General features: G+C 47.3%; 28 non-coding genes and 16 pseudogenes across 28 annotated transcripts in view; all 44 read left to right on the forward strand.

Moving 5' to 3' along the window:
• Nucleotides 1-88, forward strand: part of LOC138537636 (5S ribosomal RNA) — a 119-nt gene extending 31 nt beyond the window's left edge. The window contains exon 1 of the ribosomal RNA XR_011285765.1: nucleotides 1-88. This exon is cut by the window's left edge and continues 31 nt beyond it. This is a non-coding gene — a ribosomal RNA (5S ribosomal RNA).
• Nucleotides 89-194: 106 nt separating this feature from the next.
• On the forward strand, nucleotides 195-303 carry LOC138543769 (5S ribosomal RNA; annotated as a pseudogene).
• Nucleotides 304-766: 463 nt separating this feature from the next.
• LOC138542914 (5S ribosomal RNA) lies at nucleotides 767-875 on the forward strand (annotated as a pseudogene).
• A 105-nt stretch (nucleotides 876-980) lies between these two features.
• LOC138544821 (5S ribosomal RNA) lies at nucleotides 981-1089 on the forward strand (annotated as a pseudogene).
• A 464-nt stretch (nucleotides 1090-1553) lies between these two features.
• On the forward strand, nucleotides 1554-1672 carry LOC138549356 (5S ribosomal RNA). Its single transcript, XR_011293138.1, has one exon. It is a non-coding gene; the product is annotated as a 5S ribosomal RNA (ribosomal RNA).
• A 106-nt stretch (nucleotides 1673-1778) lies between these two features.
• Nucleotides 1779-1887, forward strand: LOC138545700 (5S ribosomal RNA; annotated as a pseudogene).
• Nucleotides 1888-2350: 463 nt separating this feature from the next.
• On the forward strand, nucleotides 2351-2469 carry LOC138537825 (5S ribosomal RNA). The gene has a single exon (XR_011285947.1). It is a non-coding gene; the product is annotated as a 5S ribosomal RNA (ribosomal RNA).
• A 106-nt stretch (nucleotides 2470-2575) lies between these two features.
• Nucleotides 2576-2684, forward strand: LOC138542915 (5S ribosomal RNA; annotated as a pseudogene).
• Nucleotides 2685-2790: 106 nt separating this feature from the next.
• Nucleotides 2791-2909, forward strand: LOC138550807 (5S ribosomal RNA). Its single transcript, XR_011294552.1, has one exon. It is a non-coding gene; the product is annotated as a 5S ribosomal RNA (ribosomal RNA).
• A 106-nt stretch (nucleotides 2910-3015) lies between these two features.
• Nucleotides 3016-3134, forward strand: LOC138541665 (5S ribosomal RNA). The gene has a single exon (XR_011289666.1). It is a non-coding gene; the product is annotated as a 5S ribosomal RNA (ribosomal RNA).
• A 106-nt stretch (nucleotides 3135-3240) lies between these two features.
• On the forward strand, nucleotides 3241-3359 carry LOC138540460 (5S ribosomal RNA). Its single transcript, XR_011288507.1, has one exon. It is a non-coding gene; the product is annotated as a 5S ribosomal RNA (ribosomal RNA).
• A 106-nt stretch (nucleotides 3360-3465) lies between these two features.
• Nucleotides 3466-3584, forward strand: LOC138548410 (5S ribosomal RNA). The gene has a single exon (XR_011292214.1). It is a non-coding gene; the product is annotated as a 5S ribosomal RNA (ribosomal RNA).
• A 106-nt stretch (nucleotides 3585-3690) lies between these two features.
• Nucleotides 3691-3799, forward strand: LOC138545408 (5S ribosomal RNA; annotated as a pseudogene).
• A 463-nt stretch (nucleotides 3800-4262) lies between these two features.
• LOC138541373 (5S ribosomal RNA) lies at nucleotides 4263-4381 on the forward strand. The gene has a single exon (XR_011289381.1). It is a non-coding gene; the product is annotated as a 5S ribosomal RNA (ribosomal RNA).
• A 106-nt stretch (nucleotides 4382-4487) lies between these two features.
• Nucleotides 4488-4606, forward strand: LOC138551150 (5S ribosomal RNA). Its single transcript, XR_011294882.1, has one exon. It is a non-coding gene; the product is annotated as a 5S ribosomal RNA (ribosomal RNA).
• Nucleotides 4607-4712: 106 nt separating this feature from the next.
• LOC138541290 (5S ribosomal RNA) lies at nucleotides 4713-4831 on the forward strand. The gene has a single exon (XR_011289299.1). It is a non-coding gene; the product is annotated as a 5S ribosomal RNA (ribosomal RNA).
• A 105-nt stretch (nucleotides 4832-4936) lies between these two features.
• On the forward strand, nucleotides 4937-5045 carry LOC138543770 (5S ribosomal RNA; annotated as a pseudogene).
• A 106-nt stretch (nucleotides 5046-5151) lies between these two features.
• On the forward strand, nucleotides 5152-5260 carry LOC138543106 (5S ribosomal RNA; annotated as a pseudogene).
• Nucleotides 5261-5366: 106 nt separating this feature from the next.
• On the forward strand, nucleotides 5367-5475 carry LOC138544761 (5S ribosomal RNA; annotated as a pseudogene).
• Nucleotides 5476-5939: 464 nt separating this feature from the next.
• LOC138549357 (5S ribosomal RNA) lies at nucleotides 5940-6058 on the forward strand. The gene has a single exon (XR_011293139.1). It is a non-coding gene; the product is annotated as a 5S ribosomal RNA (ribosomal RNA).
• Nucleotides 6059-6164: 106 nt separating this feature from the next.
• On the forward strand, nucleotides 6165-6283 carry LOC138542312 (5S ribosomal RNA). The gene has a single exon (XR_011290298.1). It is a non-coding gene; the product is annotated as a 5S ribosomal RNA (ribosomal RNA).
• A 106-nt stretch (nucleotides 6284-6389) lies between these two features.
• Nucleotides 6390-6508, forward strand: LOC138542275 (5S ribosomal RNA). Its single transcript, XR_011290262.1, has one exon. It is a non-coding gene; the product is annotated as a 5S ribosomal RNA (ribosomal RNA).
• A 106-nt stretch (nucleotides 6509-6614) lies between these two features.
• Nucleotides 6615-6723, forward strand: LOC138543771 (5S ribosomal RNA; annotated as a pseudogene).
• Nucleotides 6724-7186: 463 nt separating this feature from the next.
• LOC138542449 (5S ribosomal RNA) lies at nucleotides 7187-7305 on the forward strand. Its single transcript, XR_011290430.1, has one exon. It is a non-coding gene; the product is annotated as a 5S ribosomal RNA (ribosomal RNA).
• Nucleotides 7306-7411: 106 nt separating this feature from the next.
• On the forward strand, nucleotides 7412-7530 carry LOC138551260 (5S ribosomal RNA). The gene has a single exon (XR_011294987.1). It is a non-coding gene; the product is annotated as a 5S ribosomal RNA (ribosomal RNA).
• A 106-nt stretch (nucleotides 7531-7636) lies between these two features.
• Nucleotides 7637-7755, forward strand: LOC138537862 (5S ribosomal RNA). The gene has a single exon (XR_011285983.1). It is a non-coding gene; the product is annotated as a 5S ribosomal RNA (ribosomal RNA).
• Nucleotides 7756-7861: 106 nt separating this feature from the next.
• On the forward strand, nucleotides 7862-7980 carry LOC138540933 (5S ribosomal RNA). Its single transcript, XR_011288956.1, has one exon. It is a non-coding gene; the product is annotated as a 5S ribosomal RNA (ribosomal RNA).
• A 106-nt stretch (nucleotides 7981-8086) lies between these two features.
• LOC138551095 (5S ribosomal RNA) lies at nucleotides 8087-8205 on the forward strand. The gene has a single exon (XR_011294829.1). It is a non-coding gene; the product is annotated as a 5S ribosomal RNA (ribosomal RNA).
• Nucleotides 8206-8311: 106 nt separating this feature from the next.
• On the forward strand, nucleotides 8312-8430 carry LOC138547200 (5S ribosomal RNA). Its single transcript, XR_011291048.1, has one exon. It is a non-coding gene; the product is annotated as a 5S ribosomal RNA (ribosomal RNA).
• Nucleotides 8431-8536: 106 nt separating this feature from the next.
• Nucleotides 8537-8654, forward strand: LOC138542547 (5S ribosomal RNA; annotated as a pseudogene).
• Nucleotides 8655-8760: 106 nt separating this feature from the next.
• On the forward strand, nucleotides 8761-8868 carry LOC138546741 (5S ribosomal RNA; annotated as a pseudogene).
• A 463-nt stretch (nucleotides 8869-9331) lies between these two features.
• Nucleotides 9332-9450, forward strand: LOC138537208 (5S ribosomal RNA). The gene has a single exon (XR_011285351.1). It is a non-coding gene; the product is annotated as a 5S ribosomal RNA (ribosomal RNA).
• Nucleotides 9451-9556: 106 nt separating this feature from the next.
• LOC138545865 (5S ribosomal RNA) lies at nucleotides 9557-9675 on the forward strand. The gene has a single exon (XR_011290864.1). It is a non-coding gene; the product is annotated as a 5S ribosomal RNA (ribosomal RNA).
• Nucleotides 9676-9781: 106 nt separating this feature from the next.
• LOC138544584 (5S ribosomal RNA) lies at nucleotides 9782-9890 on the forward strand (annotated as a pseudogene).
• A 106-nt stretch (nucleotides 9891-9996) lies between these two features.
• LOC138546867 (5S ribosomal RNA) lies at nucleotides 9997-10105 on the forward strand (annotated as a pseudogene).
• Nucleotides 10106-10211: 106 nt separating this feature from the next.
• LOC138537612 (5S ribosomal RNA) lies at nucleotides 10212-10330 on the forward strand. The gene has a single exon (XR_011285742.1). It is a non-coding gene; the product is annotated as a 5S ribosomal RNA (ribosomal RNA).
• Nucleotides 10331-10436: 106 nt separating this feature from the next.
• On the forward strand, nucleotides 10437-10545 carry LOC138542869 (5S ribosomal RNA; annotated as a pseudogene).
• Nucleotides 10546-10651: 106 nt separating this feature from the next.
• On the forward strand, nucleotides 10652-10770 carry LOC138542515 (5S ribosomal RNA). The gene has a single exon (XR_011290495.1). It is a non-coding gene; the product is annotated as a 5S ribosomal RNA (ribosomal RNA).
• A 106-nt stretch (nucleotides 10771-10876) lies between these two features.
• Nucleotides 10877-10995, forward strand: LOC138541662 (5S ribosomal RNA). Its single transcript, XR_011289663.1, has one exon. It is a non-coding gene; the product is annotated as a 5S ribosomal RNA (ribosomal RNA).
• Nucleotides 10996-11101: 106 nt separating this feature from the next.
• Nucleotides 11102-11220, forward strand: LOC138541720 (5S ribosomal RNA). Its single transcript, XR_011289720.1, has one exon. It is a non-coding gene; the product is annotated as a 5S ribosomal RNA (ribosomal RNA).
• A 106-nt stretch (nucleotides 11221-11326) lies between these two features.
• On the forward strand, nucleotides 11327-11445 carry LOC138541329 (5S ribosomal RNA). Its single transcript, XR_011289338.1, has one exon. It is a non-coding gene; the product is annotated as a 5S ribosomal RNA (ribosomal RNA).
• Nucleotides 11446-11551: 106 nt separating this feature from the next.
• On the forward strand, nucleotides 11552-11660 carry LOC138543772 (5S ribosomal RNA; annotated as a pseudogene).
• A 463-nt stretch (nucleotides 11661-12123) lies between these two features.
• LOC138537827 (5S ribosomal RNA) lies at nucleotides 12124-12242 on the forward strand. Its single transcript, XR_011285949.1, has one exon. It is a non-coding gene; the product is annotated as a 5S ribosomal RNA (ribosomal RNA).
• A 106-nt stretch (nucleotides 12243-12348) lies between these two features.
• LOC138545876 (5S ribosomal RNA) lies at nucleotides 12349-12467 on the forward strand. Its single transcript, XR_011290865.1, has one exon. It is a non-coding gene; the product is annotated as a 5S ribosomal RNA (ribosomal RNA).
• Nucleotides 12468-12500: the final 33 nt, after the last annotated feature.

Below are 12500 nucleotides of genomic sequence, written 5' to 3' on the forward strand. Positions count from 1 at the left end.
ATCTCGTCTGATCTCGGAAGCTAAGCAGTGTTGGGCCTAGTTAGTACCTGGATGGGAGACCACCTGGGAATACCAGGTGCTGTAGGCTTTTTTGTGCTCCAAGTTCAGGAAGTGAGCCATTTCACAATTGCCTTTCAAAACTGCAAGGTCTAGCTGACTAGATGCTTAAAAGTACAAAACTCACTAGGCCCAGAGCCTACGGCCACACCACACTGAATGCGCCCGATCTCGGAAGCTAAGCAGGGTCGGGCCTAGTTAGTACCTGGATGGGAGACTGCCTGGGAATACCAGGTGCTGTAGGCTTTTTTGTGCTCCATGATTAGTAATTGCGCAACTTCTCAATTATTTTTCAAATTTGGTATGTTTCCAAAATAATTGTATCCCGTTTTATAGCGGAAATGTTGGACAACATCATGAGGGCTGGAGCTACCTTTTTACATAGAATTAGCATACAGGTAGTGTGTTCATGGGTAATAAATCGACTTTCACATGTAATGCAGTACAGAGAATATTGAGTCCTTCAAGAGGCATGAAAGAAAACCATTATTGTGTTGATTGTTCTCTCCACCTCCCTGCAACAGACACAGGATGGATGAATTAAAGTTATCCTACCAGACATAGGAGTCCTGAATGGGCCCACCAGTCTTATATATCTCGCCTGATCGAGCCTGATCGAGCGATGAGCGTGGTATCATGTTGCAAGTGGCTGCATGGCTTAGCTTACTAAATGCAAATGCATAAGAGTAATATTCTTAGCATTCCTAGAGCCTACGGCCACACCACACTGAATGCACCCGATCTCGGAAGTTAAGCAGTGTTAGGCCTCGTTAGTACCTGGATGGGAGACCGCCTGGGAATACCAGGTGCTGTAGGCTTTTTTGTGCTCCAAGTTCAGGAAGTGAGCCATTTCACAATTGCCTTTCAAAACTGCAAGGTCTAGCCGACTAGATGCTTAAAAGTACAAACTCACTAGGCCCAGAGCCTACGGCCACACCACACTGAATGCGCCCGATCTCAGAAGCTAAGCAGAGTCGGGCCTAGTTAGTACCTGGATGGGAGACTGCCTGGGAATACCAGGTGCTGTAGGCTTTTTTTGTGCTCCATGATTAGTAATTGCGCAACTTCTCAATTATTTTTCAAATTTGGTATGTTTCCAAAATAATTGTATCCCGTTTTATAGCGGAAATGTTGGACAACATCATGAGGGCTGGAGCTACCTTTTTACATAGAATTAGCATACAGGTAGTGTGTTCATGGGTAATAAATCGACTTTCACATGTAATGCAGTACAGAGAATATTGAGTCCTTCAAGAGGCATGAAAGAAAACCATTATTGTGTTGATTGTTCTCTCCACCTCCCTGCAACAGACACAGGATGGATGAATTAAAGTTATCCTACCAGACATAGGAGTCCTGAATGGGCCCACCAGTCTTATATATCTCGCCTGATCGAGCCTGATCGAGCGATGAGCGTGGTATCATGTTGCAAGTGGCTGCATGGCTTAGCTTACTAAATGCAAATGCATAAGAGTAATATTCTTAGCATTCCTAGAGCCTACGGCCACACCACACTGAATGCACCCGATCTCGTCTGATCTCGGAAGTTAAGCAGTGTCAGGCCTAGTTAGTACCTGGATGGGAGACCGCCTGGGAATACCAGGTGCTGTAGGCTTTTTTGTGCTCCAAGTTCAGGAAGTGAGCCATTTCACAATTGCCTTTCAAAACTGCAAGGTCTAGCCGACTAGATGCTTAAAAGTACAAAACTCACTAGGCCCAGAGCCTAAGGCCACACCACACTGAATGCGCCCGATCTCGGAAGCTAAGCAGGGTCGGGCCTAGTTAGTACCTGGATGGGAGACTGCCTGGGAATACCAGGTGCTGTAGGCTTTTTTGTGCTCCATGATTAGTAATTGCGCAACTTCTCAATTATTTTTCAAATTTGGTATGTTTCCAAAATAATTGTATCCCGTTTTATAGCGGAAATGTTGGACAACATCATGAGGGCTGGAGCTACCTTTTTACATAGAATTAGCATACAGGTAGTGTGTTCATGTGTAATAAATCGACTTTCACATGTAATGCAGTACAGAGAATATTGAGTCCTTCAAGAGGCATGAAAGAAAACCATTATTGTGTTGATTGTTCTCTCCACCTCCCTGCAACAGACACAGGATGGATGAATTAAAGTTATCCTACCAGACATAGGAGTCCTGAATGGGCCCACCAGTCTTATATATCTCGCCTGATCGAGCCTGATCGAGCGATGAGCGTGGTATCATGTTGCAAGTGGCTGCATGGCTTAGCTTACTAAATGCAAATGCATAAGAGTAATATTCTTAGCATTCCTAGAGCCTACGGCCACACCACACTGAATGCACCCGATCTCGTCTGATCTTGGAAGTTAAGCAGTGTCAGGCCTAGTTAGTACCTGGATGGGAGACCGCCTGGGAATACCAGGTGCTGTAGGCTTTTTTGTGCTCCAAGTTCAGGAAGTGAGCCCTTTCTCAATTGCCTTTTAAAACTGCAAGGTCTAGCTGACTAGATGCTTAAAAGTACAAAACTCACAAGAACCAGAGCCTACGGCCACACCACACTGAATGCGCCTGATCTCAGAAGCTAAGCAGTGTCGGGCCTAGTTAGTACCTGGATGGAAGACCGCCTGGGAATACCAGGTGCTGTAGGCTTTTTTGTGCTCCAAGTTCAGGAAGTGAACCCTTTCTCAATTGCCTTTCAAAACTGCAAGGTCTAGCCGACTAGATGCTTAAAAGTACAAAACTCATTAGGCCCAGAGCCTACGGCCACACCACACTGAATGCGCCTGATCTCGTCTGATCTCGGAAGCTAAGCAGTGTTGGGCCTAGTTAGTACCTGGATGGGAGACCGTCTGGGAATACCAGGTGCTGTAGGCTTTTTTGTGCTCCAAGTTCAGGAAGTGAACCCTTTCTCAATTGCCTTTCAAAACTGCAAGGTCTAGCCGACTAGATGCTTAAAAGTACAAAACTCACTAGGCCCAGAGCCTACGGCCACACCACACTGAATGTGCCTGATCTCGTCTGATCTCAGAAGCTAAGCAGTGTCGGGCCTAGTTTGTACCTGGATGGAAGACCGCCTGGGAATACCAGGTGCTGTAGGCTTTTTTGTACTCCAAGTTCAGGAAGTGAGCCATTTCTCAATTGCCTTTCAAAACTGCAAGGTCTAGCCGACTAGATGCTTAAAAGTACAAAACTCACAAGAACCAGAGCCTACGGCCACACCACACTGAATGCGCCCGATCTCGTCTGATCTCGGAAGCTAAGCAGTGTCGGGCCTCGTTAGTACCTGGATGGGAGACTGCCTGGGAATACCAGGTGCTGTAGGCTTTTTTGTGCTCCAAGTTCAGGAAGTGAGCCATTTCTCAATTGCCTTTCAAAACTGCAAGGTCTAGCTGACTAGATGCTTAAAAGTACAAAACTCACTAGGCCCAGAGCCTACGGCCACACCACACTGATTGCGCCCGATCTCGTCTGATCTCGGAAGCTAAGCAGTGTCGGGCCTAGTTAGTACCTGGATGGGAGACCACCTGGGAATACCAGGTGCTGTAGGCTTTTTTGTGCTCCAAGTTCAGGAAGTGAGCCATTTCACAATTGCCTTTCAAAACTGCAAGGTCTAGCCGACTAGATGCTTAAAAGTACAAAACTCACTAGGCCCAGAGCCTACGGCCACACCACACTGAATGCGCCCGATCTCGGAAGCTAAGCAGGGTCAGGCCTAGTTAGTACCTGGATGGGAGACTGCCTGGGAATACCAGGTGCTGTAGGCTTTTTTGTGCTCCATGATTAGTAATTGCGCAACTTCTCAATTATTTTTCAAATTTGGTATGTTTCCAAAATAATTGTATCCCGTTTTATAGCGGAAATGTTGGACAACATCATGAGGGCTGGAGCTACCTTTTTACATAGAATTAGCATACAGGTAGTGTGTTCATGGGTAATAAATCGACTTTCACATGTAATGCAGTACAGAGAATATTGAGTCCTTCAAGAGGCATGAAAGAAAACCATTATTGTGTTGATTGTTCTCTCCACCTCCCTGCAACGGACACAGGATGGATGAATTAAAGTTATCCTACCAGACATAGGAGTCCTGAATTGGCCCACCAGTCTTATATATCTCGCCTGATCGAGCCTGATCGAGCGATGAGCGTGGTATCATGTTGCAAGTGGCTGCATGGCTTAGCTTACTAAATGCAAATGCATAAGAGTAATATTCTTAGCATTCCTAGAGCCTACGGCCACACCACACTGAATGCACCTGATCTCGTCTGATCTTGGAAGTTAAGCAGTGTCAGGCCTAGTTAGTACCTGGATGGGAGACCGCCTGGGAATACCAGGTGCTGTAGGCTTTTTTGTGCTCCAAGTTCAGGAAGTGAGCCCTTTCTCAATTGCCTTTTAAAACTGCAAGGTCTAGCCGACTAGATGCTTAAAAGTAAAAAACTCACTAGGCCCAGAGCCTACGGCCACACCACACTGAATGCGCCTGATCTCGTCTGATCTCAGAAGCTAAGCAGGGTCGGGCCTAGTTAGTACCTGGATGGGAGACCGCCTGGGAATACCAGGTGCTGTAGGCTTTTTTGTACTCCAAGTTCAGGAAGTGAGCCATTTCTCAATTGCCTTTCAAAACTGCAAGGTCTAGCCGACTAGATGCTTAAAAGTACAAAACTCACTAGGCCCAGAGCCTACGGCCACACCATACTGAATGCGCCCGATCTCGTCTGATCTCGGAAGCTAAGCAGTGTCGTGCCTAGTTAGTACCTGGATGGGAGACCACCTGGGAATACCAGGTGCTGTAGGCTTTTTTGTGCTCCAAGTTCAGGAAGTGAGCCATTTCACAATTGCCTTTCAAAACTGCAAGGTCTAGCCGACTAGATGCTTAAAAGTACAAACTCACTAGGCCCAGAGCCTACGGCCACACCACACTGAATGCGCCCGATCTCGGAAGCTAAGCAGGGTCGGGCCTAGTTAGTACCTGGATGGGAGACTGCCTGGGAATACCAGGTGCTGTAGGCTTTTTTGTGCTCCAAGTTCAGGAAGTGAGCCATTTCTCAATTGCCTTTCAAAACTGCAAGGTCTAGCTGACTAGATGCTTAAAAGTACAAAACTCACTAGGCCCAGAGCCTACGGCCACACCACACTGATTGCATCTGATCTCGGAAGCTAAGCAGTGTCGGGCCTAGTTAGTACCTGGATGGGAGACCACCTGGGAATACCAGGTGCTGTAGGCTTTTTTGTGCTCCAAGTTCGGGAAGTGAGCCATTTCACAATTGCCTTTCAAAACTGCAAGGTCTAGCCGACTAGATGCTTAAAAGTACAAAACTCACTAGGCCCAGAGCCTACGGCCACACCACACTGAATGCGCCCGATCTCAGAAGCTAAGCAGGGTCGGGCCTAGTTAGTACTTGGATGGGAGACTGCCTGGGAATACCAGGTGCTGTAGGCTTTTTTTGTGCTCCATGATTAGTAATTGCGCAACTTCTCAATTATTTTTCAAATTTGGTATGTTTCCAAAATAATTGTATCCCGTTTTATAGCGGAAATGTTGGACAACATCATGAGGGCTGGAGCTACCTTTTTACATAGAATTAGCATACAGGTAGTGTGTTCATGGGTAATAAATCGACTTTCACATGTAATGCAGTACAGAGAATATTGAGTCCTTCAAGAGGCATGAAAGAAAACCATTATTGTGTTGATTGTTCTCTCCACCTCCCTGCAACAGACACAGGATGGATGAATTAAAGTTATCCTACCAGACATAGGAGTCCTGAATGGGCCCACCAGTCTTATATATCTCGCCTGATCGAGCCTGATCGAGCGATGAGCGTGGTATCATGTTGCAAGTGGCTGCATGGCTTAGCTTACTAAATGCAAATGCATAAGAGTAATATTCTTAGCATTCCTAGAGCCTACGGCCACACCACACTGAATGCACCCGATCTCGTCTGATCTCGGAAGTTAAGCAGTGTCAGGCCTAGTTAGTACCTGGATGGGAGACCGCCTGGGAATACCAGGTGCTGTAGGCTTTTTTGTACTCCAAGTTCAGGAAGTGAGCCATTTCTCAATTGCCTTTCAAAACTGCAAGGTCTAGCCGACTAGATGCTTAAAAGTACAAAACTCACAAGGCTCAGAGCCTACGGCCACACCACACTGAATGCGTCCAATCTCGTCTGATCTCGGAAGCTAAGCAGTGTCGGGCCTCGTTAGTACTTGGATGGGAGACCGCCTGGGAATACCAGGTGCTGTAGGCTTTTTTGTGCTCCAAGTTCAGGAAGTGAGCCATTTCTCAATTGCCTTTCAAAACTGCAAGGTCTAGCTGACTAGATGCTTAAAAGTACAAAACTCACAAGGCCCAGAGTCTACGGCCACACCACACTGGTTGCGCCCGGTCTAGTCTGATCTCGGAAGCTAAGCAGTGTCGGGCCTAGTTAGTACCTGGATGGGAGACCACCTGGGAATACCAGGTGCTGTAGGCTTTTTTGTGCTCCAAGTTCAGGAAGTGAGCCATTTCACAATTGCCTTTCAAAACTGCAAGGTCTAGCCGACTAGATGCTTAAAAGTACAAAACTCACTAGGCCCAGAGCCTACGGCCACACCACACTGAATGCGCCCGATCTCGGAAGCTAAGCAGGGTCGGGCCTAGTTAGTACCTGGATGGGAGACTGCCTGGGAATACCAGGTGCTGTAGGCTTTTTTGTGCTCCATGATTAGTAATTGCGCAACTTCTCAATTATTTTTCAAATTTGGTATGTTTCCAAAATAATTGTATCCCGTTTTATAGCGGAAATGTTGGACAACATCATGAGGGCTGGAGCTACCTTTTTACATAGAATTAGCATACAGGTAGTGTGTTCATGGGTAATAAATCGACTTTCACATGTAATGCAGTACAGAGAATATTGAGTCCTTCAAGAGGCATGAAAGAAAACCATTATTGTGTTGATTGTTCTCTCCACCTCCCTGCAACAGACACAGGATGGATGAATTAAAGTTATCCTACCAGACATAGGAGTCCTGAATGGGCCCACCAGTCTTATATATCTCGCCTGATCGAGCCTGATCGAGCGATGAGCGTGGTATCATGTTGCAAGTGGCTGCATGGCTTAGCTTACTAAATGCAAATGCATAAGAGTAATATTCTTAGCATTCCTAGAGCCTACGGCCACACCACACTGAATGCACCCAATCTCGTCTGATCTCAGAAGTTAAGCAGTGTCAGGCCTAGTTAGTACCTGGATGGGAGACCGCCTGGGAATACCAGGTGCTGTAGGCTTTTTTGTGCTCCAAGTTCAGGAAGTGAGCCCTTTCTCAATTGCCTTTTAAAACTGCAAGGTCTAGCCGACTAGATGCTTAAAAGTACAAAACTCACTAGGCCCAGAGCCTACGGCCACACCACACTGAATGCGCCTGATCTCGTCTGATCTCAGAAGCTAAGCAGTGTCGGGCCTAGTTAGTACCTGGATGGGAGACCGCCTGAGAATACCAGGTGCTGTAGGCTTTTTTGTACTCCAAGTTCAGGAAGTGAGCCATTTCTCAATTGCCTTTCAAAACTGCAAGGTCTAGCCGACTAGATGCTTAAAAGTACAAAACTCACAAGGCCCAGAGCCTACGGCCACACCACACTGAATGCGCCTGATCTCGTCTGATCTCGGAAGCTAAGCAGTGTCGGGCCTCGTTAGTACCTGGATGGGAGACCGCCTGGGAATACCAGGTGCTGTAGGCTTTTTTGTGCTCCAAGTTCAGGAAGTGAGCCATTTCTCAATTGCCTTTCAAAAGTGCAAGGTCTAGCTGACTAGATGCTTAAAAGTACAAAACTCACTAGGCCCAGAGCCTACGGCCACACCACACTGATTGCGCCCAATCTCGTCTGATCTCGGAAGCTAAGCAGTGTCGGGCCTAGTTAGTACCTGGATGGGAGACCACCTGGGAATACCAGGTGCTGTAGGCTTTTTTGTGCTCCAAGTTCAGGAAGTGAGCCATTTCACAATTGCCTTTCAAAACTGCAAGGTCTAGCCGACTAGATGCTTAAAAGTACAAAACTCACTAGGCCCAGAGACTACGGCCACACCACACTGAATGCGCCTGATCTCGTCTGATCTCAGAAGCTAAGCAGTGTCGGGCCTAGTTAGTACCTGGATGGGAGACCGCCTGGGAATACCAGGTGCTGTAGGCTTTTTTGTACTCCAAGTTCAGGAAGTGAGCCATTTCTCAATTGCCTTTCAAAACTGCAAGGTCTAGCCGACTAGATGCTTAAAAGTACAAAACTCACAAGAACTAGAGCCTACGGCCACACCACACTGAATGCACCCGATCTCGTCTGATCTCGGAAGCTAAGCAGTGTCGGGCCTCGTTAGTACCTGGATGGGAGACCGCCTGGGAATACCAGGTGCTGTAGGCTTTTTTGTGCTCCAAGTTCAGGAAGTGAGCCATTTCTCAATTGCCTTTCAAAACTGCAAGGTCTAGCTGACTAGATGCTTAAAAGTACAAAACTCACTAGGCCCAGAGCCTACGGCCACACCACACTTATTGCGCCCGATCTCGTCTGATCTCGAAGCTAAGCAGTGTCGGGCCTAGTTAGTACCTGGATGGGAGACCACCTGGGAATACCAGGTGCTGTAGGCTTTTTTGTGCTCCAAGTTCAGGAAGTGAGCCATTTCACAATTGCCTTTCAAAACTGCAAGGTCTAGCCGACTAGATGCTTAAAAGTACAAAACTCACTAGGCCCAGAGCCTACGGCCACACCACACTGAATGCGCCGATCTCGGAAGCTAAGCAGGGTCGGGCCTAGTTAGTACCTGGATGGGAGACTGCCTGGGAATACCAGGTGCTGTAGGCTTTTTTGTGCTCCATGATTAGTAATTGCGCAACTTCTCAATTATTTTTCAAATTTGGTATGTTTCCAAAATAATTGTATCCCGTTTTATAGCGGAAATGTTGGACAACATCATGAGGGCTGGAGCTACCTTTTTACATAGAATTAGCATACAGGTAGTGTGTTCATGGGTAATAAATCGACTTTCACATGTAATGCAGTACAGAGAATATTGAGTCCTTCAAGAGGCATGAAAGAAAACCATTATTGTGTTGATTGTTCTCTCCACCTCCCTGCAACAGACACAGGATGGATGAATTAAAGTTATCCTACCAGACATAGGAGTCCTGAATGGGCCCACCAGTCTTATATATCTCGCCTGATCGAGCCTGATCGAGCGATGAGCGTGGTATCATGTTGCAAGTGGCTGCATGGCTTAGCTTACTAAATGCAAATGCATAAGAGTAATATTCTTAGCATTCCTAGAGCCTACGGCCACACCACACTGAATGCACCCGATCTCGTCTGATCTTGGAAGTTAAGCAGTGTTAGGCCTAGTTAGTACCTGGATGGGAGACCGCCTGGGAATACCAGGTGCTGTAGGCTTTTTTGTGCTCCAAGTTCAGGAAGTGAGCCCTTTCTCAATTGCCTTTCAAAACTGCAAGGTCTAGCCGACTAGATGCTTAAAAGTACAAAACTCACTAGGCCCAGAGCCTACGGCCACACCACACTGAATGCGCCTGATCTCGTCTGATCTCAGAAGCTAAGCAGTGTCGGGCCTAGTTAGTACCTGGATGGGAGACCGCCTGGGAATACCAGGTGCTGTAGGCTTTTTTGTACTCCAAGTTCAGGAAGTGAGCCATTTCTCAATTGCCTTTCAAAACTGCAAGGTCTAGCCGACTAGATGCTTAAAAGTACAAAACTCACAAGGCCCAGACCCTACGGCCACACCACACTGAATGCGCCCGATCTCGGAAGCTAAGCAGTGTCGGGCCTCGTTAGTATCTGGATGGGAGACCGCCTGGGAATACCAGGTGCTGTAGGCTTTTTTGTGCTCCAAGTTCAGGAAGTGAGCCATTTCTCAATTGCCTTTCAAAACTGCAAGGTCTAGCTGACTAGATGCTTAAAAGTACAAAACTCACTAGGCCCAGAGCCTACGGCCACACCACACTGATTGCGTCTGATCTCGAAAGCTAAGCAGTGTCAGGCCTAGTTAGTACCTGGATGGGAGACCACCTGGGAATACCAGGTGCTGTAGGCTTTTTTGTGCTCCAAGTTCAGGAAGTGAGCCATTTCACAATTGCCTTTCAAAACTGCAAGGTCTAGCCGACTAGATGCTTAAAAGTACAAAACTCACTAAGCCCAGAGCTTACGGCCACACCACACTGAATGCGCCCGATCTCATCTGATCTCAGAAGCTAAGCAGTGTCGGGCCTAGTTAGTACCTGGATGGGAGACCGCCTGGGAATACCAGGTGCTGTAGGCTTTTTTGTGCTCCAAGTTCAGGAAGTGAGCCATTTCACAATTGCCTTTCAAAACTGCAAGGTCTAGCCGACTAGATGCTTAAAAGTACAAAACTCACTAGGCCCAGAGCCTACGGCCACACCACACTGAATGCGCCCGATCTCGGAAGCTAAGCAGGGTCGGGCCTAGTTAGTACCTGGATGGGAGACCGCCTGGGAATACCAGGTGCTGTAGGCTTTTTTGTACTCCAAGTTCAGGAAGTGAGCCATTTCTCAATTGCCTTTCAAAACTGCAAGGTCTAGCCGACTAGATGCTTAAAAGTACAAAACTCACAAGGCTCAGAGCCTACGGCCACACCACACTGAATGCGCCCGATCTCGTCTAATCTCGGAAGCTAAGCAGTGTCGGGCCTCGTTAGTCCCTGGATGGGAGACCGCCTGGGAATACCAGGTGCTGTAGGCTTTTTTGTGCTCCAAGTTCAGGAAGTGAGCCATTTCTCAATTGCCTTTCAAAACTGCAAGGTCTAGCTGACTAGATGCTTAAAAGTACAAAACTCACTAGGCCCAGATCCTACGGCCACACCACACTGATTGCGCCCGATCTCGTCTGATCTCGGAAGCTAAGCAGTGTCAGGCCTAGTTAGTACCTGGATGGGAGACCACCTGGGAATACCAGGTGCTGTAGGCTTTTTTGTGCTCCAAGTTCAAGAAGTGAGCCATTTCACAATTGCCTTTCAAAACTGCAAGGTCTAGCCGACTAGATGCTTAAAAGTACAAAACTCACTAGGCCCAGAGCCTACGGCCACACCACACTGAATGCGCCTGATCTCGTCTGATCTCAGAAGCTAAGCAGTGTCGGGCCTAGTTAGTACCTGGATGGGAGACCGCCTGCAAATACCAGGTGCTGTAGGCTTTTTTGTACTCCAAGTTCAGGAAGTGAGCCATTTCTCAATTGCCTTTCAAAACTGCAAGGTCTAGCCGACTAGATGCTTAAAAGTACAAAACTCACAAGGCCCAGAGCCTACGGCCACACCACACTGAATGCGCCCGATCTCGTCTGATCTCGGAAGCTAAGCAGTGTCGGGCCTCGTTAGTAACTGGATGGGAGACCGCCTGGGAATACCAGGTGCTGTAGGCTTTTTTGTGCTCCAAGTTCAGGAAGTGAGCCATTTCACAATTGCCTTTCAAAACTGCAAGGTCTAGCCGACTAGATGCTTAAAAGTACAAAACTCACTAGGCCTAGAGCCTACGGCCACACCACACTGAATGCGCCCGATCTCGGAAGCTAAGCAGGGTCGGGCCTAGTTAGTACCTGGATGGGAGACTGCCTGGGAATACCAGGTGCTGTAGGCTTTTTTGTGCTCCATGATTAGTAATTGCGCAACTTCTCAATTATTTTTCAAATTTGGTATGTTTCCAAAATAATTGTATCCCGTTTTATAGCGGAAATGTTGGACAACATCATGAGGGCTGGAGCTACCTTTTTACATAGAATTAGCATACAGGTAGTGTGTTCATGGGTAATAAATCGACTTTCACATGTAATGCAGTACAGAGAATATTGAGTCCTTCAAGAGGCATGAAAGAAAACCATTATTGTGTTGATTGTTCTCTCCACCTCCCTGCAACAGACACAGGATGGATGAATTAAAGTTATCCTACCAGACATAGGAGTCCTGAATGGGCCCACCAGTCTTATATATCTCGCCTGATCGAGCCTGATCGAGCGATGAGCGTGGTATCATGTTGCAAGTGGCTGCATGGCTTAGCTTACTAAATGCAAATGCATAAGAGTAATATTCTTAGCATTCCTAGAGCCTACGGCCACACCACACTGAATGCACCCGATCTCGTCTGATCTTGGAAGTTAAGCAGTGTCAGGCCTAGTTAGTACCTGGATGGGAGACCGCCTGGGAATACCAGGTGCTGTAGGCTTTTTTGTGCTCCAAGTTCAGGAAGTGAGCCCTTTCTCAATTGCCTTTCAAAACTGCAAGGTCTAGCTGACTAGATGCTTAAAAGTACAAAACTCACTAGGCCCAGAGCCTACGGCCACACCACACTGAATGCGCCTGATCTCGTCTGATCTCAGAAGCTAAGCAGTGTCGGGCCTAGTTAGTACCTGGATGGGAGACCGCCTGGGAATACCAGGTGCTGTAGGCTTTTTTGTGCTCCAAGTTCAGGAAGTGAGCCATT

Source organism: Ambystoma mexicanum, unplaced genomic scaffold, assembly GCF_040938575.1.
Source record: "Ambystoma mexicanum isolate Mex_15411 unplaced genomic scaffold, UKY_AmexF1_1 Mex_scaf10, whole genome shotgun sequence".
In the NCBI taxonomy this organism is placed as follows: Eukaryota; Metazoa; Chordata; class Amphibia; order Caudata; family Ambystomatidae; genus Ambystoma; species Ambystoma mexicanum.